The 22,532-nt window shown below is 43.7% G+C and overlaps 1 protein-coding gene across 5 annotated transcripts in view; it reads left to right on the top strand.

Moving 5' to 3' along the window:
* The window catches only part of LOC128300434 (protein rolling stone), a 49,513-nt gene that overhangs the window by 3,467 nt on the left and 23,514 nt on the right, over positions 1-22,532 (top strand). Inside the window, exon 3 of one of the 5 annotated variants that reach the window (XM_053036482.1) lies at positions 4,703-5,335. The exons of the other annotated variants lie outside the window; for them this stretch is intronic. The gene's annotated coding sequence lies outside the window, so the exon portion shown is untranslated. The remainder of the gene's footprint in view (positions 1-4,702; positions 5,336-22,532) is intronic. 5 annotated transcript variants of the gene reach the window in all.

Raw genomic sequence — 22,532 nt, 5'->3', positions numbered from 1 at the left:
TTTTTCGCTTTTCCTTCAATTGCTAATTTGTTTCGTGTTTGTTTTCCATATTTTCCCTGTTCGGTTTCCCGGTCACGTGAATCAATTGAGCGGATCAGTTCGCGTTACGTTGTTTTGTTTTTTTTTTGCCTTCGTGTAGGGAACCCACCGCAGGGATTAAATTTTGCAATGTTCGTTCCAACGGTGGCACCCAATTTTCGGATTTTCGTCACCCATCGGAACGGATGTAGCGTTTTGCACAAGCTGCAGATGACATACGGTTGCAAATTCTGCCAACCGTTGCAAAAATAAGGCAGCGATACAATAGGGACCCCCTGCAAGTGAAAAGAAACGAAACAAACAGCCAACCCGTGGCTGCACGGTCGCATTCTTCGGCACCAGCTGGCATAACGAGTGAGAATGCATTTTGTTAAAAACCGGCCGGCAAACGGTAGGAACGCAGTTTCCGATGCACCTTAATGCAACGTGCGTGTACGTGTGTGCGTGAAGTGTGTTTGAAATACGAGTTTTGTAGCTTTTGTACACCCGCGAATGCAATGTGTGCGAAACTTTCAAATCCGTTCGGTCAATAATGGTACAATTTTCGGGTGCGTTAGATTCGGTGACCTTTTTTTGCTTGCTTCCTTGCTGCCCAGCTGGCACGCCACTGAGCTACAGTGGTGTTCCGCTTTCGTGTCGAAGCACATGGACCGAAAAGGGATACGATTATACGATACACCGGGGAAATAAATCGCTGCGGCGGGTTGTCGGTAAAACCCGGCACGGGGTCTACTTAAATACTGAACGGATTGCAATAAAAGTTGATAGCAGGCAGATAGATCGCATATAAAGTACCTAGTTTTTTTTCGCAGAGAACAAGGAGGCAACTCGGGCAATGGAAGTATTGGTCCGTTTGTCAAACACAGATCACTTAACAGTAAATAAACAATAAAGGGCCTTGTGCGATTATGTGATATAGTTTCCAAAAAGCGGCCTGCTAGAGCTCAAGGAAGAAAATAAATTCATAATGTGAAATTGACCGTAGCAGTGTTCAGCATTTTAAGAACGGTTTCTTATTTCACTTGAACAACTTTAAAGTGGCATGCGTTTGGGAAGCCAAACGGGAGTTCCTCGCTGCTAAGCAATGCTTTTATTTTTAATGTGAAGTACTTACCTTGCAGAAGTGCCTTACAGTGTTGCCTTGTTCAGTTTTATTCTGGAAAAATGGAGAAAAACGCATCTTTGCTCTAGGATGCTAGTAGCTTTAGCAGCAGCAACAATGCTAGCAGACGGTAATAGTGCTTCAAACCTGAGCATACAAAAAGGCCCTTCATAAAAGGATGCTTCACAGCGGCGCTTGCCTCGAAAGGGAAAAATGATAACACAGCAAACGTAAACTTTGTCCTAAGTTCAAGTTCCTGAAGAACGGGGATGCACTTTGGTGCGTTTGTATCATTGTTGGGTTGCGTTTAAAACTAGCTCCGTTGAAGGATGCTCTTTCCACAACCAGGCTGACAGTAGGGAAATAGGGGAAGCAACGATACAGAATCAGCTTTGGCCGTAAATTGAAAATTGAATTCTCTGCCGGAACTAAAACTGCGTGAAAGAAGACCCGGTTGGAGTTGTCTTCCATCCGGAAACCGTACCGTGGTAACCATCATCCACCTTTCCCGTTTCCCGATTTTCCTCTTTTATCGTAACATTCGTAGACTTTCCCCGCGGTGCTCACCGATGATAGCCCATAAAAATGTCAGCATAAACCTTTTATCGGAAATTTAAGGCTTCCTTCTGAACCCGCGGGCGGGTGTCTCCACGAGGCGGATGTGGAAGCATTCGGAGGTGGGAATCGCGACCCCACAACCGTCGATCGGCAGTTGTGGTGATGCCAATTTCCCGAAAACTGTGCCAAAAACCCGACACCGACCCAAACCCCCCCAAACGGGCGACGTATTATGCTCGCTGAATTGACTTTTGTGTGGTTTCCTTAATTAGGGTCGGTAGGGAGATCCGCCCGCGCCACAGCACTACTGCTGTGGCGTATCCGGCAATCGGGCGTGGGTGGGCAATGGTAAGCGCGAATGATACCTCATAGTGCACTGAGTTTAGGAGCCTGCAAAAGGTGGCACCCACCCGGTGTTTGTCACGCGACTGTCGTGTCCAAAAAGTTCATGAATGGGTGTGTGTGTGTGATGGATCGCATCGTAATTGCATTACCGCTGCCAATAGCAAATGCTATTAAGGAGTTGGTGATGGGGTGAGACCGATTTTTTTAAGTCTTATGCATAATCCATTCATGTGGCTTTTGCTGCGAAATCTATTCAGCAATTTTTACAGTGCTTTGAACGTTAAGCATTGATTTTTCGGTTACTTTTTCAGAACCGTATATCGTCGGATGAAAAATTGGAAAATGGTATGAACTATTCACTCGACATTGGGAGAGATTTGAAGTATGAAGCAAAAGGCGCAAATGCATCTTAAGCCATCAGAAGTGGAAGAGACCCAGGAGGTCCAAAACCTCATAACAAATTTCCAACCATAACATCTATAGCCACAGTGAAGTTGCCACTCACTGAACTCACGCCACTCACGTTTCTGCCAACCGATAATTGCTGTAAATGATTAAAACACCTTAATTCAAACCTGTTTAATTAATGTTTGGAACCTGCACCTAGATTATGATTACTGGAAAGCTGAAAGGTAAAAAACACTTTACGTGGATTATTTGCCATAAAAATGGATTATTTCTCATTGTTGGATAACCCGTTCAGCATATTGGAGGCAGTCGTTTTTGTTGAAGTTTTATTATATTCCACGAAAACATCCCGCTTGACGAAAAGCTGTCAACAGTTTGCTATTACCTAGGCATCAAAAGCAGTCTTTCAACGTTGTTTCAACATACTTTACCGAGAATTGAGCCTCATACACTTACCAGCAATATTATCTCGAGGAGACTAAATGGTTATATCCTTCTTGGTCCGAGATGAAATTTCCGGTCCCATCAGGACCGATCCATCGTAGCAAAGACTGACTGTCTGGCTACGTGGTGAAATAAGTCTAATATGCCAGAAATAGCATGAGCCATGACCGTGTAGGTCATTATGCCAAGAAGAAACCTACTGTTATGTAGAAGTAACCTAAACACTAGCATTGTAAGTTGTAGATGGCGCTCTCCAAATGGTTCACAGGTGACTAATAGGAATACTAAGAAAGCTTATCTGACAGGTTAGAGCTGTGCGCACTGAAAACGAGTGAGTGAGTGAGTGAGTTGAAACCTTCGACGGAGTCAATGAATATAACTCCGCACGAAGAGTTTTTATGACTCCTTTTACCACTCTTTTGCGTTTATACTCACTCTCACTCTATGTGCCGACTAGAAACTCACTCACGAGTGTGTAAAAATATTTTTTCACTATTTTTGGATTATTATCACTCTGTATGAGTAAGTACAACCATATTATCATTTTCAATCCAAAGCGAATAACAAAACAATGGCACTCGCTTTTATTCTCTTCCTGTTATACGTAATGGATCGTTACAATCGTTTTCTCATTCAAGCTCATTGTTTTTAATGCCAAAAGAGTAATAATATTCTTTTATTCACTCTTAAAAAGTGATTTTAATCCAAAGAGAGTGATAAAACACTTCTACTTACTCCTGAGTTAGTTTCTAGTCGGCAGAGAGAATGAGAGTGAGAATAAACGCAAAAGGGTGGTAAAACATAAATGCAGTGTAATATTTTTCAAATGAATCTCTAAAGAGTGAGTTAACGTTTCAAATCCCCACTCTTAAACCCACTCTTTGACCCTGATTCAACTCGCTGAAAAGAATGATTAATCCCGTCGCTATGCTATGGTGCTCTTAAATATTGGCCATTTCGCTAAAACAAAGTACGATTGCAAAATAAAAACGATTTAATATTGAAAGTTCTTTTGTAATAAACTATTCAATGTTTAAAATAAAACCACAATACGGTTTATTACTTTTAAACAAACTATGCTACCCACATTTCTCTCATTGTTGAAATTTATATTCAACATTAAATATAAAATATGAATATGCCGCACGTGATTGATTGCTTGGTTCAAGAGGAAGAATTCATGGTCGCTTCGTGGAGCGTCATACCGCTTGCGAACCATCTAACCCTCCAAAAAAACCACAAAAACCGCAACCACACGTGATTGGGCATTCCATCAGAACGAGCGTGGAAAATTCACGTACATTCCAGTTCCAGTCATTAATTTTGTGATATTGTTTTAGCGTAATGCTCGTCATCCGGAAGCCATAAAACAAACACTCCAAATTCGAGTATTAGATGTCTCTTTTTGTGGGAGCAGAAACGACATCTGGTGTGGGTTTTAAAAAATATTTTCAATAAGCGTATACCGATGATAAGTTAACAAACTAGTTTATGTTGACTCGCCGTTAGGTGACGGTACAGAGACCACCCCCACACACACACATACACATTCATTTTAGTTGTCGCATAATGTTTGCTTTCCGATTTGTCTAAAGTTTTGTTATCGTTGGCGGTATTATTGTACGCATTTTATTTCATTTCCATCCCGATCTTTGTTAAGCCTGTTTATCTTAGCCTCAGTTCTTATGGTTGTTGGTTGTATTGCATTTCCATTTCCACCGCGTGAGCTGCGTCTTTCGTTAGCTTTCCATTCGCTACCGTCGGAGCTTTTCGGAAGGTAATGTTTTGGAACGAATGCTTTCACAGCACAGGCAAGATCGCGGCGCACGCAGAGACAAAACGGGCCCCCAGAAACCTGGCCGCTGGTTAAAACTGTAAAAGTGAGTGCAATGTAAGCAAACTGCACACTCCGTGCCAAACCGTGGAGGATAACTCCTGTGTGGTTACCCCATTTTTGCCCGCGCTTGCTGTTGTGCTATGAGCCCAACCGAAGGTGTACCGCGTGTGAGCATTGGTAGTGCGAAAAGTTTGTGTGCCCGTGTCAAGGTGAATGTTTGCAGTGGCCGCCAGTTCCAGCTGACGTTCGCAAACTTGTGCCTGAACCACCGTGATCCCCGGGGTGTGTTGGTGTAAAAGCACGCAAGCACGAGCGGTGTGAGTGAGTGTGGCTGTGAAGAGAAGAAAAAAAAAACGGCAAACACCAACGTCATCGCGGTGGATCTGCATACTTCCGCACGGAGAAGCGTTTCCGGCTGGGCTGTGTTTGGTTGTCGGCCGCACCTTTACCCGCTCCCGTGCTTCCCGGGTGCCTTGTGCGGCACCCTAGCATCATAATTGACTGTACACCGGTAGCCCACGAAACGCCGCCACATTGGAATACCAGGAGGAGAGTTGTGCGTGTTCGCACAACGTGGAACCACCGCCACCATCGTGCTGCAGGTAAATGTCCATGTCATTGCCGTTAGTGAATTTTCCCCACAAGGATCTGCCCACCTTCGGTTCGCTAGCGGCTGCTTGCCATTTGTCAATGGGAAAAACCCCAAACCCCAACCAAAAAAAAATGGTAACACCGTTTTTCAGGGAGGGATATTACAGAATTTGCCATTGCCGCTTTACCACCGATCCATCCGATGGCTGTGGCAGCTAAAGGGCAGCTAGTTCCTTTGCAGTGATCGAAATTATGTGCAGGCTTTTCCATATTAAAGGGCCTCAACAAAAAAAATCGAAGGAAACGCCCAAAACCTCACTTGGAAAAGAAGAAGCAACGTTGGACATCTCAGACATCAGGGATCTTCGAGTACATCGAACCGGCGACTTTTGTGTCCACTACTCTCCACTCATACACACACACACAGAAAAGCGAACAAGAGAAAGGAAACATTACGATCACATACGACAAAGAGGGAGAAAAAAAAACCATGCAGAGGAAAATATTAATTTCCCACAAAATGTTAAGCGCCAAAGGGCAAGCAAGCGGACACCAGAAAAGAGTGCCCCGAAGGGGTTTTTTTTCGTTTTGGTTTACGTTCGATGGTGACATTTTAAGCTTGTTCCAAAAAAAAAGGTCCTACTACTTCAACGGTGTATGCCCTGTCATCGAAGTACGAGTTGGAGAGGGAAAAAATGAGAAAATTATGTAGAAAACAAAAATTATACCAAAAATCCCCGTTGTCCTTGTTGGTATCGCATTGGTGACAGTGTGTGAGTGTGGTTCTGTGCCTATGGATCGTGTGGATGCTGTAAGAATCGCCAAGCTTTCCCGCTCTCTCGCTCTCTCTCTCTAAGCAAGAGATGGCAGCCAGTGTGCCCATTTCTGGTCGGTCCGTCCCCATCCAGGGCCGCCGGTCGGACCGGGACAAATTCGTAATGAGCAATGGCGGCCGGATATGGAACCCGAATTGGCAGCCGTTTTGGAGGGACATACCAGATTTCCAGTTGTTTATCGATCGATGAAGGATTTTCCAACCAGCATTGTTTTTTTTTTGCCCCTCGCTCCAGCTTTGTAAGCAAGTTTCTGGGGGGAATGTATGAAAAAAAAAAAACAATCGCACACACACACACCCAGCAAGTTTTCCTGCTGAGGTGAAGACACGACTATCGGGACGGCCTTGCAGCAAACCTGGAACCTGGTTGCACACAAGGGTGCAGTTGCACAAGCAAGTGTCGAAAACTTTCGTCTAGCTTTCCATCCCCGCTCAATCCCCGGAGGAAGGGGGGGGGGGTCCGATCCGCGCCCCGTGAAAATGGTGGAAAGTTTTCGGTCAGTTTGCCAGTGTCTCGAGTTCGTGGTGCTGAACCGACGCCCTGCCCTGGTTGGTTTTGCTAAATATTCAGTAGTACCCCAGCACGAGCATGGACACTGTTTGTTCAGTATCGCTTGCAAAGCCTTGCCAAGGCAGTGCTCCACCGACCCCAAACCGACCAGGGGGGCTGAAGAGCAAAATATTTGCCGTAACAAACCTTCCGGTGTGTTCTAGCGCCTTTCGCGCTATCCCCATCCTATATCCGTGTGCAAGGTGCAACTTTTCCTTGTACGGCACAAATTACTTGATTTGGCTTTCGTAACGTGATAAGGTCTTTTTGCCGCCCCCACCTCCCCTCCCGGTGCATTCGTTCTGGTTCGTGTTGTGGGGGCGCATTGTGGTGGTTAAGGATATTATTGCTGCAACGCCACACCGATTGCACCCGATCGGTGTCCCAGGCACCGGTAACCGGCTCCCGGTTACGGCTTACGGTTTAATCTCGGTCGGTGTGTGTATTTGCTGGGTAAATTTTCGTCCAAACTAAGTTGCAAAACCGGTTTGGGGGGGTGGTTGGAATTGCAAAACAAGATGTCAGCTATTGCAGAAGCCGGTACGGTTACGGTACGGAATTTTGCGGGGGAGGTATTTAAACGGATTTTCCAAAGTGGACAATTACCGTAAGTCTACCAGGACCACAAGAGCGGTGCACACAGAGTGGTGCAATTTTATGTATATATGCTGATTTTATATTGCTTTTGTAGGAGAACAATGTAGGAGTTCGAAAAATATTGCATGCATTTAATCATACACACATTTGACAATGGAATTGTGTCATCAAATATAGATGAATTTAACTATTTGTTGGGTGTACTGGGACACTTCTCGCAATGCTGGGAATAAGAAATCTGGTAAAACATTTCTTTCATAATAACATGTCTTGATAAGTGTTAGTTAAACTAATTGAATTTTTCTACACAATTTCAAAATTGTCTGTATTAATACACTGTTTCTTGGTTATGAATCACGATGCTGGTGATAGTGAGTTATTTTAAAATGGTTAATATTGCAAATTATCGCGGAATATGGTCTCTACAATAGTATATTTATCTACCTCATCTATTGTCCTTGAATACACTTATATCAGGTGTCCGTTACGTAGAGTTTGGTCGCATAACCCGTACAGCTCTAAACCTTAACCTGTACAGTTCGATTAATTGTTTTGAGTTAATGAACGAGCATCGATCTTTAGATTTTGTAACTGCAGTTCGCAAAATGTCCTCGGGAAAAACTATCTTTACAGACGGGCCAGTTGGAATTAAACCTTCAATTTAAACGTAAATACCCGAAATGCATCGGTTGTATGACGCGTACGTTGATCAGCTTATGGAACACACCAAGATGAACTACCCATAACGCAGATTGAGCGAACTGTCTGTCGAGTTTAGGGTCGAGTTTAGGGTCGAGTTTAGGGAACGATCCAGTATATGACGGGCGACCTGGAATGACAGATTGAGCGATCGTATATCGATAGAAATGAAGAGAGACACATGAGAGAACGAGAGAGAAATGAAGAGAAACACTTTATGAGAGTTGAAAGAACGAAAGATTTGAAGCATTCGTTCAGTTCTTCCCAATGAACGATCCATTTCGCGCAAGTTCTATCAACAGTGTTAAAGCTTGCCTTAAGGATACAATGAATGGAAGAAATGGGATAGCTTGTACGGTATTATTCTCATAGTATTAAGTTGTTTCTGGACAATCTTAAAACTACCGTCACAAAAGTTCTAAATAGATCCAGGAGACTTCCGCAATAGAATTTTATATTAAAGTATTATACACTGTAGATTTCAATCTCCTTTGTTGTATTTATAAATCCAGAAAGGTTATTTTTTTTAATTGCATCAAGGATGCGAACATTTTGTCGTACAACACCAATAAATTCGTTAGTCCTGTTTCAAAAGTGGTATCTAGGGTATTTTCTTCGTGGTTCAGTCTTATACTCCAAACTCATGAATAGACAAATAGAATAGAACCCAAGTTTTCTAATTTCACCAACTTGGTTTTTTCTATTAGTCTAACAATCCGCATTTCTGGGCCTCCTGTATACTGGCGTAACATAGAGGATGTTGCAAACCTTAGCTGCCTGTTTTTCAGTAACTCCAGTAAACTTCAAGAGCTAGTCTGGTTGATATAAAATGACCCCAAAGGACTTTGCAACCAAAGTACGTATGGTGTTCACAACATTACACTCCCACATTCTCTTGGAACCGAAATCTTGGTTGTTTAGTTGTCATGTCTAATTATGTCGGAATTCCAGAAAACCTCATGACATCTAACTGCTATGCCGTAGCTATGTTGTTACCCGGGTCTTTTACGCCATCCCTTACAAAACCTCTAGTTATTACGACAGCAACATAATGATACCACAAGATGGAATAGATGGAATTTGCGTAACTCTCGTTACAGCAATCGTAACTCGTACGGTTAAACAAAGTGTAAGTGTAATCCGTTCTTACCATTCTTTCAAAAACCACAACAACTCGTTCAATTTGGAAAATTATGCAATTAAAATTATAAACGGCGTGCGATAGAGACCCGAGAAAGGTGGCATTCGTGCATTCGTAAGTCGTAAACACAGCCCGAAAATACCGAACCGAATCAAAAGTCAAGCACACTCACAAAAGGACTCCCCGGTAATATCCCTCCATCCTACTGCAGCGCCAGTGTTGGTTCACTGAAAGCCAAATGAATAAATGTTATGATTTTCCTCGTCGCCATTTCTATGGGCCAATTAAAAGAGTTTGTAATCCGGGTTTCGCCATTCGGAATTGGGTACCAAAATAATGAGAGCGTATCGTGCTCCCCCCTCCCGGCGGGATACGATTCCATGACTTACTGCTTTCCGTGGGGTACCGTGTCGTGACGCGTTTGGTGTTACGTGAGCTTTGAGCTTTACTCCGACATAATGGCGTTACGTGTGGGTCTCGTGTTCGTGCCCGGATATGCGATCCCAGCATCCCACCCAGATTCTGTGGATTCTGTACCGGAAATGGGAGTCTCTGCCGGGAGATACTCCACACTCGCATGCGTCTAAATAAAGGACGTGAAAAAGTGAGAATAATTTAAAATAAACATATACGTCCCCGAAGGTGCGCTTTGTGCGGCGGAATGTATAATTAAAAGACAGACATCTTGGCGTTTCCTTTCTCTCACCGTCGCCGCTCCTACCCGCTTACGATTACGTGGCGTTTTACTTGATTTGCTGGTGTGAGAAACGTTTTATGTTTTGTTATTGCCGTGTGGAAACATCCTGCTAACAAGCTCGTTTTCTGCCTCACTGCCTGGTAAGCATTTTACAACGAAAGGAAAAATAGCCTTTTTGCGCATTCGTTATGTTTCGCCTGTGATAGTAAACGGAACTGAGTGGTTCCGAACCCTTGCAAATGGGGCCGAAAGGGAGCGGAAGAGTCACACGCGGAATAGCATTCACCAGGTGATGATGAATAATTTCTGCTGACACACACACACACACACACTGTCAACGTGGAAATGTGTGCTGCACATTTCCGAGAACCGGAACCAGCATTTCTTTGCCCGTTTACCATTTATTTTTCCCATCTGCGATAGGAAGCTGTACAGCACCGGAGGAAAAACCTTCGTTCTTTGCAAGATTGTTGCTCTGCTGTCCCGCCTCTGTCGGGTCATTGGGAATCGGGTGTGAAAAATGGGTGAAAAAACGAACTGGTGCTGGAAAAAATAACCCCCACCCAGAACAAAAAAAAGGTTCCTTCATGAATCGTGGGGCTTTAGGCCGCATATAGCCGCAAGATTGGCTCTCGTAAATTTTACGTTGAATGTCATGTGGAAAATTCGTTAGATTTTTGCTTCTTGCGTTTTTTTCTCTTCTCTCTACTTCTTGGTTCTCGATTCTTGAGGACCTTTTGGGGGTGTACCATTTCTCAGCGAAGCTTTTCGAAGGAAACATCCAACTTTCCAGCAGACCGATGCGAATCAAAGACCGTCGCTCCGATCTTGAATCTTAATGCATGATGGCGTTGTTAGATAGTTGTTGGTCCTCATCAAGTGGAAGTCTTTCATTTCTTCTACTAACCTGCCTTTTCGGAGTGGATCTTACCGAGCTTTAGGATAGAACCGCTAAACTAACCAGTCCGGGTGTGGGTGCGTGTTTTATTTTTGCTCTATTTAGCCACTCGAAATGTTTGCTTGATGCTTTCAATCAAGGTTGCGAAGTGTGTGGCGGATCGTACCATACCATGGCAAGGGTGATTGACATTCTCCATGTTCGGCTCGAAAAGCCACATGAAGTGCCGACGGTGTCGGTGAATGACAGGGCCCCAAACCCGGGCCCATAACGTGCGAGCCCCGTGATTGACAGGATGCAAATTTAACAACGCACGATAATGAAAATTGTCGCACGAGTTTTTCCCACGAGCCGGGCGCGCGGTGCACGATGCCAGAGCGATACTTCACATCGCTCTAGGGCCACCACTAGGTAGATCATCCAGCATTTCACCTCCGGCCCGAACCGAGTACTTTGTTTCTGCGTTCAGTGCACGTGAGCGGTTTTTTGGGTTTTGCTACGCTCGTTTATACTACACGTCCCGGGATCAGTTCAGCCATTCCCCTGTGGGATGGCTCGTGCGAAACTATCTGTCTTTTATCTTTGTCAGTGAGTCTAATCAGGGACGACTTCGTGGGTTGGGTTTTGGGAAATTAGGTTACCGGTCGGTTTCGGGGGCTTAGCGTGATGCACAAAATTCCCGAACGGAATTAAAAAATCATGCAATCACAATTATTTTTGGGGTTGGGAAATCCTTTTGCGGGGCGGCTGGCACACTAATGGTGGTTTTGGATGAAATCTGGAGCATGAAATGTTCTACCGAATGTAGGCACCCGGAAGGTGAACGGTGAGAAGTACGTATTACCATGTGCTGTGTGTTGGTTTATGTTTGAATGTGTGCCTAAAGTGTGATGGGAGTGGTTTAAAGATGCGTCAAATTCAAGTAACATTTCGCTTGAGGGTGCTTTAAATTTATCACTGTTTGCACTTGTTTTGGGCAAACTTTTATGAAGTACGGCTTGGTGTTCAATTTAACGGATTGTTATTCTTTTTAATTTTTGTGTTGTGCGCTTTGCTTCTTTTTTAAGGATAAGATTTTTTAATGAATCCATAATTCAGTTATCTTGCTCTTTGTGTAAATATGTCTGTAGAAGCTGCTGAATTTACTGCTAAGGACTAACTGAAATTGAGTTATTAGGAAGGGATACGTATCAAACTATTACTACATCTAAGAAACATTCGGTTAACCCCCTAAATGTTATCAGAATTATTGTATAGCGTTTTTTGTATTACTGAAATATTTATCATTTTTTAAGCTGTGTATAAACTTTTCTTCTTGTTAATCGGCATAATAACTTCGAGTGGTCTAGCGCAGGGGTCTCCAAACTTTTCAGCCCACGAGCCGCATTGGTTGAAACTACTGCAGTGGGGGGGGGCATTTTTGCATTAATTTGCGAGCCTTTAACACATATTGTGATGGCACTAGAGGGTCGCAGATTGGTGACCCCTTGTCTAAGGTGTGTCATTTGTGGTTCCGTGCTTCCGCGAACAACCACTTTGCGGTCTTGGCCTGCTGTAGGAGTCCTCTAGACCGCTCACGGTCGAGCGCCGTCGATTGGCAACAACGCCATCACTCCATCTCAATTAGAGACCTACTGAATTAGAGACCTAGGACGACCTTAAAAAGCTTTACGGGTTGGGTCCGGTCCGGTGTCATTCTCATGACGTGACCAACCCACCGGAACCTTGCGAGTCTAATACTCTATACGACAGTGAGTTTGCCGTACGGCTCGTAGAACTCGTCAATGTAGCGGTTTCTCTACTATCCTTCCACTTATACGGGTCCAAAAATCCTTCTGAGCCCGTACAGCCCGTGACAGCCCGTATCTCAACATCATTGTCGGTGCTGACCTTTTACCCAAGATAGGTAAAATTTTGGACGACATCGGAAGTGCGCTCTCCTATCTGTACGTCACCCCTGCGTAAGTTAGGATTTGTTAGCAGGATTCCTGGTGGTGCTATCGTACCGCCTGTTCAGTCCGTTGGTAAGCTTCCACTACGTAGGGGAGCCATAGAATCCTTAAAATATATAACCAAAATGAATGAAAATAATCTTGATCAATCCCCAAACCAATCCCTTAAATAAGTAACATTATTGTGCAGCTGAAATTTCATTTAACAATCACCGATACCTCAACGGCTCAATATTCATTGCCACTTCGCTCCAATAGACGCAGCATAATTGCATAAAATTATTTCACTACCGGCGTGGAAATTTTCGTCAAAAATATTTGTCCATCCCTGTTCGCTGTTTCGCACCTCATGTTAAGCCCCAGTGTGAACGATACAGCATGCCACAATGATGGAACAAATTGAACTTTTAATTGTTTTCAATTTGGATGAATATTTTTATTCGTCCAAAGTTCACGTGGCTGCGTCCGGCAAAGCGGTACGCACACACCCGCTTATGTAGTATTATTGTATCGAGCCAAAAAAAAGGAGACAAAAATGTTTATCCCTTTTACTGGGCAGGATTTTCGCAGTTGCTTTAATTATCACACTTCAGCGTCCTCGAGGTTGAAGTCGGATAAAATGAGTTTTACTTATCGTTTTCGGTACGGTGGGCGGTTGAGAGTGCCATAAAAACAACATCGAGTGGTGTTCGGTGCGGTTTTTCTCTCGTGTGCTTCCCGGCCAACGGCCCGCTACGGACCGGGGGCAGGATGTTTAAGCACAGCATAAATTAAGGAGTTGCGGTTCGTGGAAGTGTTGGTCGCGTCATTAGTGTGTCGTCGGCCAATGTTCTTAAAATGTCTGCAGATCGATTCAATATCCAAGCTTTGCTTGCACACTCGGCTCTCGTTTATGTGGAACATATTTTGTGGGATTGCATAAATAACTGAAATGGGATCTTTCGGAGAATAGAAAACAATGGCACAACACAAACAGCGGGGTGGTGGTTCTGAGATGAACTGAAACTCATTAACTTGAGGACTCTCTCGTGCGCGCTTCCTGTGTTTCATGTGCTCTCATCATGGAACTGGCACATTAATGAAAACGATTTTTTATTGGCCTAAATAATGAAGCTTTTGCGCAACATATTTCCTTATCACCACCGCGCGGAAAAGTAATCTAACGAGATTACACATTAGAAAAGACGGATAAAGTTCCACAGATAATGGATTCGATCCCAGGACAGGTTGTGTGTTATACCGAACGCTTAGCCTGATACCATCTGACAGCTCCGATGTTATGACAGTTAAAGCATAACAAACCCGCACCTTTTATCGACCAAAAACGTCAAATCACATTCAAACAATATTAATTGCGCTATATTGCATCGCCCACGTCTAACTGTTTTGAATTTTCTCACCTTCATTACACATCTCCAAACAAACATGATTGATTTTGATCAATTACTTTCATTGACACTCGAACCATAAAACGCATGCATCAGACGGTGTGACACTGCATCGAATCGATCCCACACTACGCACAACACCTTCGAGCATGCATTCCCACCGCTAATTTCTCGCCGGCAAATGTGCGCAGAAGGTCAAATTAATGCACGTCTTTGCACCGTTTGCATTTGCACCGTTTCTTCGCAGCATAGAAATGTTGCACCGACCCCCCGCCGTAGTGCACTACTGCATCCTTCAGCTATGCACGTTACGGTACCGAAAAGTTGGACCCGGAACGAGACTGTCGGTACCGTCGCGGGTCGTGAAACATTGACAACCTTGATGCATGACCAGCCCAAACCGGCGGTAATTGAATTACGCCAATCACGTCCGAATAGTTCACCGGAGTCAATAAGCGGTCCAGCTCGGGTTGTTTCTTCCGCTATGTCTATGCTGCGGCGCTATGCTGCGCTCCCCGTCGGTACGTAAACGATGTATCGCCCGTTCGCGTTCGCCTGACGTGTGGTTTGATGTGGCGTGAAGACATCAGTTTTGGCATCGATTGTAGCAGCATTTAAGCTGCTCCCGCGTGCTACCGCGTGCTCCCGTTTGGCCACTGTTTCCAGCATCCAGCAGTCCTGGTCGAGCGTGCAGTCTGGCTGCGGGAATTGATTTGCATTTTTAATCTCCAACAGCGGTGAAGATCGCACTCGGTCGGTCGGTCTTCGCTGTTGGATTCCGGCAAGTGGCTAACGCGTCGTCATGCTGCGGTTTGACTTGCGGTCAGCGAAGGATCTCGAGCACGCATGAGTGTTCACTCGAGTTTGTGTAGCGTTGCGGGCCCAGGGCCAAAGGCACAGCAGCATTGTATATTCCCAGCCGGGCGTTGTTATCGATAGTGGCCGTGATTGTGAGCCGTACCTTAACGTTTTGGCTACGTTTTGACTGTGCTGGAGCGATTGCGATGCTAAGGCGTTTCTAAGGGATGTTGGTGGATGGCAAGAAAGTAAAAACCGGACGATATGATGCAGACATAAAACGAGATTGAATTTTGTTGTTTGTTGCGAAAAGGCGCAAAGTGCTACGATGAATATTCAGCTTGTTGTACTATCAAGGTTTTTTTATTCAATTTTTTTTTGTAAATAAAGATTTTATTATGATGCATATATATAAAACCTACGAGAGATATATAAAAATATTAAAGATGATGATGAAAAATCATAATTTTATCTGAAGTTATCCTAAAATTTTTGATTTTGGTGATAAATGTTAGATAAATTAATGATTATACTTAGTTTTATATAATCGAAATATAGATTTTTAATCAACAATAAAACGAAAATCTAAAACATTTTATACGATTTAAATTTAACTTCAGGAAATCCACAATTCTTCCTAACTTCTCATGACTGCCAACTAACATGACGCTAATATTCTTCGCAAGTTTTTGTTCGTATTTTACCCTCTGTCGCAATCTCTCAATGTCCTGCCAGCTTCCAGGAACCACCCAGTAACAGCAAACGACAAACAAATGCTTAATTTTATCTGACGTGACTGGTTCGTTACCGGGATTGCACATCTCTGCCGAGCGAGCGAAGTTTTGTCCCACAAAGCTGGGCCCCGTGCAAAGCTCGTAAAGATCTATCTCGGCAGCTAAAGCGGAAGATGGGTGTGTAGTACGAGCAAAAAAAACGTAGAGTGCTTCCAGCTGAGCAATTAATTGCAGCCTGCAGGACCAATCGTGTGTCCCACCCGCTGCATAAATCGGCACGAAAACGAACCAAAAAATTTGATCCAACTAATAAGCCAGAATAAAAAAATGCCAGGGAAATACTTGGAGCGTGCAGTGCTAAACTTAGTCAAAGTCACTTGGCCTTTTTTTGGTCGAAAATGGCGCAGCATGAATTGTTTACTCGGTTGAATAATATTTAACACTCATCGCTGGAAGCGTTTTTGCAAGTCGATTGTTAATGATGGGAAGTGTGCAGGAATGGAGAGGATGTTTATGTGCAACATATTTTTGGGAATGAAGGGAACTTTAATGTAATAAATATTGGACGTAATTGAATTTTAAGGATGCTTCGTCGGTGTGGAATGTGAAACAAAGTGCGCGAACAAAACATGTTAGAAAAGAGTAAATATACACGATCGAGCGTTGGTGGAATTTAATTCGAGATTAATTTGAACGACCAAAAAAAACCAACCAACTGCTCAATACAACAAAGATAACTCTCAAACAGACATAAATCCTCTCATTAGAAGATACTAAACCATTTCCGCCATTTTCCCGGTTCATTCGAAGTCATCGTTTACCCCAGCCGTCTCAGCGGTCAGAACGGGGAACGACATTTATCAACCAGTTTAAAATTATTTCATTTAAACACTTACCAAACAGCACTTAAAAAGTTTAGCTACCCAGCGAGCGAGTGAGTGAAATTTTCGGGTGAACTTTGTAAAATTAAAAATAACACGCCTTTTTTGTCACTGAACCAGAACGGAAGGAAAGAGTTTGTGCCTGGCGTGGCACACAAAACTCGCCCGTGTTAATGAGCAGAAGTCTTCCCATAAACCTATGATTACGAGATGAGCATTTGACTGAATTCCAGAAAACTTTCGTCCACTTCGACTGTGCAGCTGCGGATGGCCTCGGCTCGTGGCGGGGTAAGAAATGTTACACTCGTCTTTCACGTTTCACCGTTTCGACGATCGTACGCTTTTGGGGTTTGGATGATGGTGAGTTACTTGGAATACGCTTCCGGCAGGATAGATGGCCGGAGTTCTTGGTTGATTTCTTGCTTTTTACAATGACATTTATTTTCTTATCAGAAGTTGTTGATCCTTCAACTGTTGAGAAGGGGAAAACAGCATCAACGATACGAAAATTTGTACGGAAGGTATTTACCGTTTCGTATTTCTGCTTTAAAACAGTTTCAACCCAAGAAATACACGTGACACGAAGCGTACTTTGTAGAACTGACGAACATTTTGCAATTGCAGCTATTAACACATCAAAGAGGAAGGTAGAATAAACGTTAAACCCATTTTGAATTAAAGTAAATGTGTTACTCCTTCAATGTTAAAGCTAATTTCATCTTGTTTGTTGTCCCCTAAATTCTTACGGAAAAAAATGATAAAAATTCAGAATAAGTTACGTGAAAAGAAGCCGCGCGGGTACATTCTTTGGCGCTTCATTTACACAAAACAAAAATAATAGAACAAAAAAAAAACTCCCCGAAACATTCCTTTGCCGCAGAGCAATTTAGCGTTCCTTTTGAAACCGTAGCCATTTGTATGGCTACAACCTTTTAAAAAGAAACTAGGCATGGCCCTTTGAGACGTATTTCGCACCGCGACGACGACGGAGAGACACTGTGCAAGCATTAAAACCAGCGCAAAACGATTTCACGGCACGCTGCCAAATGAAGGCAATCCTTGATGAGTGCGTTCCCGGAGTCTGGGACAGCGCTTTTTTCACCTTTTTGCCAGCGCTCGCTGGTTCATCTTAGAGTGGAGGAAAAGATGCTCCACGATAATATGTCGGTTAGCTAACCGGGCGGGAGCCCCGGGGGGGCAAATTGTGTGACCGTCGCCGTAAAAATAAGTGAACACCCGGGAAGACGTTATTTCGATGCAATAAGTGCTCCCATTCAGTGTCAAGCGATGGCAGATGAAATAAAAGCTTTCTGGCGAAAATGTTTCTCACGGGAGATGCTCGAAATATGGCTGCGGAGGATGAAACGTTGAAGTAGGATGGAAGCATCCTTCCTCCCGTGTACATGTCATTAATGTATGCGATTGTACCGCAAATAGAAAAATGTGTTCATCAACGGGCAGGCATGACAAGGTGACGAGGAACGAACATGGAAGACCTTGACGTAAAGCTCAGCTGCATGAGAAACTACTACAGTCAGTGAGGTAAATATCCCGGTACAGGAAGCAAGCAAAGGGAATGGTCGAGAGCAAAGGAACCATTTCCCGTTAGCACCAACGGTGACAATGGGCGAACATTTATATCCATGCTACCGGCCGGAAGCTCCGGTATCCTTAGCAATCAGGCGTTACATTGAAGTGCACAGTGTCGAGATTGAGCTTTTGACTATTTGTTCTAACGTGCCGTGTCACCAGGGCTCCAGGGGATGTCCCATACCAGCAGTAGGTCGACGAAGAATAAAAATGTAGGTCGTAAGCGTTGCGACAAGGTTCAACGAGGGCGCGTTTTCCGGAGACAGCTCGAGCCTCTCGGGGTAGGTAGGAGATTGTTTTCTGATGTTATGTTAATTAAAATCGACATCCTATGTGAGTGCCCGTAAGACATTCACGGACTGTTCTGGGGAAGATGATGTGCATCAAGATGTTTCTGCTAGTCAGCTGGCACTGAGTAAATACGATGGCAAACTAATAACTTTGTTAGCATAACAATACAAAATGACAACGATTGGATCGAATATCATCGTTTCAATACGAGACCATTATGCTTCTGGCAAAACGATACGGTCTTGAGACACGATGACCATCTGAAATGGGGCTTTCGAATGCAGAATGTCTTTGCTCGGTTGCTTTCAAATGCAAAATTCAGAAAACGATACAAGAAGACCTAGGTTTGGACCGAATACAACTAATTAGTGTTGAACGTTACAGAACGTTTTGTCGTGCTGATTGCATATCTTTAGGGGAAATTGTAGGAAGCACAAATACAAAGCTTCAATGTGACAGTGTCGTGATTGCGGAATCGTAAAAACCACTTATTGCTATACAATTTAAATTAGATGTTTATCTCATCTTATGCTTCTGGTCTTCAACATCTCATAGATGTCCAAAACCTTCAAGAAACAAATGTATACATTGCAGCATATTGAAATGTTCCCCTCCCGAACGTTTGTCTTTGAAATGAAATAATAACACGGCGTGCAACAGCACAACCATATCCATGCGTACAAGGAACGGTAAAGAGTCATTGAAATTTAATTGAAATCGATCGTACTTGCTGTTAGTTTATGGTTTCGATGTTATCCGCACGCAATGCTACCCGGTTGTAAATTAGGTAGATAGACAAGCACATTTTTTGCATCCCAGGCCGACAAAACACCTATTTGTCCGGTGCAGATTTATGATCGTTTAAAGTTGTCTTTGCAACCGGGTGCGTGATTAATAGCCCTTGTATGACGTTAGATTTGTTCAGCTAATTGACCTTCGGTATTCATTGCGTTCCCATCACCCGTCACCTGTCGGAGAAAGCATTCCTGGGCGCGGTTTCACTTCAACAATGGTTCAGTAAGGTGTAAACATTTTAAATGCACTTCACCCCAACCTCTTCCTGGTGAGCTCTTCTTGTCGTTACTGTTACTATACATAACGAGGTGAAACTACTCCATCTGGTTGCACACAATGATCAGCATCACAGTGGTTGGATTAAAAAGTGCAAAATAAGAGCTTTTTAACGTGTTGGCATCATATAAATTCTTATTAGCCATCTTACGCTCTCGGCAAAGTATACGTGTCCCAGTCCGTTTCCTACACTCGGAACGAACGAATCGAAGTGAACGGTGCTCCATTGTACCGGGTTATGCCAGAGCAGCCAAAGTTGCTACACATTGTGCTTCTTGTCATGTGTGTCAAGCGCGTGTTCTTGTGGGTTACCGAAGGAAGGTTTGTGTTTAAGCAATACTTATAGTTTCACAAAGTTATAGTCCCATAGCCCGGTGAAGGAAAGCGCAGAAAGCGACGTACACGTTCTATCGTTCACATATCTGTAGTGCGTATCGTAAGGCTGCAGACGGTGAATACGTACTGCTCGTCCTGAATCCTCCTCCCCTCCCTTACAGTTGGTTAATGGTACGTGAAAGTGAACATGTGCTTCGGTTACACCGCACAACATAACCACAGAAGAAAACCAGGCCGTTGAATGAAACTAGACCCTGGTACCGAGTGGGCACTATGAGCCGTAGGAGTAAGGCGGTCATACATGATATATGAGCTACTTTACAATTTTGATCTTACCAAAAAGGACAAGTGTATTGCATGAAATTTAAGTAATGTTTTTAATATAACTAAAAGACTGTTCTATCTGAAGAGCATTTAAAATTTCACTTTTAAGTAAGCTGCTTAGAAATGTTTTCGTTGAAATTGAAAATTTGAATGGATTATTATTTCACTGAGCGCCTGACAGTAGGCTATATCTTTTTTGTCTATATGACCTATTTGGCCATCCTGGGAACAAGACCGAGAAACGATCTGTGACGTTTGGTGTGTTAAAACGGACGCCAAATCACTCAGTTCAAGAATGCTCATTTGTCAGAACCTACTTACTTTTTGGAAATAAACTTTAGTCCGATTAAATCGGTGAGTCCGAATATCTTCAAGCTGAATATGTAAATAGATTGCATACTTTTAGGCAAATCTACGGAATAGAACATTACTAGGCGTTACGCTTTCGAAAAGAGCTTCCTTCAAGACACATTGCACTCAATAATAGTTTATTCTGATATTAAATATGATGTGGTATTTGAGTTTTGTAGCGCACAATTTAAAGTAATATATTTCCATTCCTAAATGCACCTTTTGTACGTAGCTTCATTGTTCTGCAGTGGCGTACATGGCGGTGTCAATTATGTTTCCACCATTCAACTCGAACCTGACAAATCCCAATAGTGCAGTCGAGCATAGATGCGATAGTGCTGACAGGGCGGGATTGGGTGCAAAAAAAAAGGTCACCCAATACACGACCCATCGGTACACCGAACAGCCCTTAAATCATGCGAGACCCATCCATTGTGGTGTGTGGCCTCTTACCCGAGACATACGTTGGATCACGTGCCAAACTCGGATATGGGGATTAATGTACACAAGGTGCTGGCCAAAAGGAGCCCGTGTGGTAGTTGATGAGGCCAGCAGCTGCACCGGCCACTGTCCGTCATTATGGCAAAATGTGTGGGCCCCATCCCCATCTCCGGGTGAGCTGGTAGTCGCTCCGGGGCTGAAGGATTATTTGATGCGTCCAGAAAGGAGAGGTTTGTTTTTTCACCTCAATGCTTGCACAACACCGATCAGCACATACGCACGCACGCGTACAGCCGAGAAACCTCCGACTGGCCAACGGTTTGCCCCCTCCGGGCGTGAACGTTAAACTTCCCAGCTTGGGTATGGACACCGGAAAGGAATGTTTACGCACGCGTTCCGCACTAAGTATCCGGCACGGGCTTATTTCCGCATTGCGTGTCCGAATATGCGTGTGTGTGTATGTGTGTGTGTATGTGTGCGGTTGAATGAGAAAATAATGAAAGTTTGGTGTTGTTGTTCTTTCGCACGCTGCCATGTCTGTCGGCAGTTTTCCGGTTTTACGGTCCGGAGAGGATCTGACAGACTGAGCCGAGTCCGTATTGATATCCTTAGTGATGGTTAATTATCCCCGGGGTATTAAGAGGGAGAGTAAGCTTTACAGAACGATTGACAGCAGAGTGTTATCGAGGGTATATTAGAACGACGGTTGGAAAGACAAAATTGGACAAAGGCTGAATGAGGGAATGAATGGTATTAGATACTTCATGTTGACAGCAGTACAAAGGGCAATTATGAAAGGACAATAATCTCAAGGAAAGCGTATTTAAAACCGCCGTATTCGGGGAACATTTCACAAGTTGTTAACAATAGATTGATGATTTTTTTGCGGTTTTTGCGCCTGCATGTATGTTATCCACACGACAAAATATATCTTATCAGTTCAAAATTATGCATTTAGAGGAAATATCTAAAAACCTGCTGTACAAATATTGAAGTCTGGTTTTTAGTGCATGTTGTTATTGTTTATTGCTGCCTTTACATGGGTATTAAATGTAAAAATGATGTTGGCAAAAATGCGCGTAAACATATTTGTGCCATAATTTACACGACAGTCATACCGAAAGCAATCAAGATCTCTTCATCCCACGAGCTTGGCATGATCTGGGGGGAAAAAACAAAGGAAGCGCCTGGCTTTCCCCCTACAAAAAGCAATTTGAATAAACTACAAACACTGTTATCGAATTAGCAATTTCATCAATCCCGTTCATCATAACCACGTTTCTTATCTTGCCTCGCTAGTTGCTGCTGCGAGCATAAAACGGGTACGCTCGGCAAACTGCGTCCAAAGCTTGCCGACAGGCCGCACACTGTTTGCTGCGGGCACATAATTTATGAGCCTCCCGCACGGATGCTTTTACTTTTCCTCCGCACAGTGTACGAGCGAGCTTTCTTCCTCCCTTTTTTCACTGTTCTATTCTGTTTGCACTTGCCTTCCCCGAATGCTTTGTGATTGTAGCGAGTGGGTGTCAGATTTCCCTTTTGTTCCCAGCCCCGTCGTATTCGACGACAATTTTTACCTATTTCCGTACGATCATGACGCGGGTTCTGGGGACCACCTCCTCCGTTACTACTAC

This window comes from Anopheles moucheti, chromosome 3 (genome assembly GCF_943734755.1).
Source record: "Anopheles moucheti chromosome 3, idAnoMoucSN_F20_07, whole genome shotgun sequence".
Lineage (NCBI taxonomy): Eukaryota > Metazoa > Arthropoda > Insecta > Diptera > Culicidae > Anopheles > Anopheles moucheti.
The sequence above is the reverse complement of the archived record's forward strand: the minus strand, read 5'-3'. Positions and strand labels throughout refer to the sequence as shown.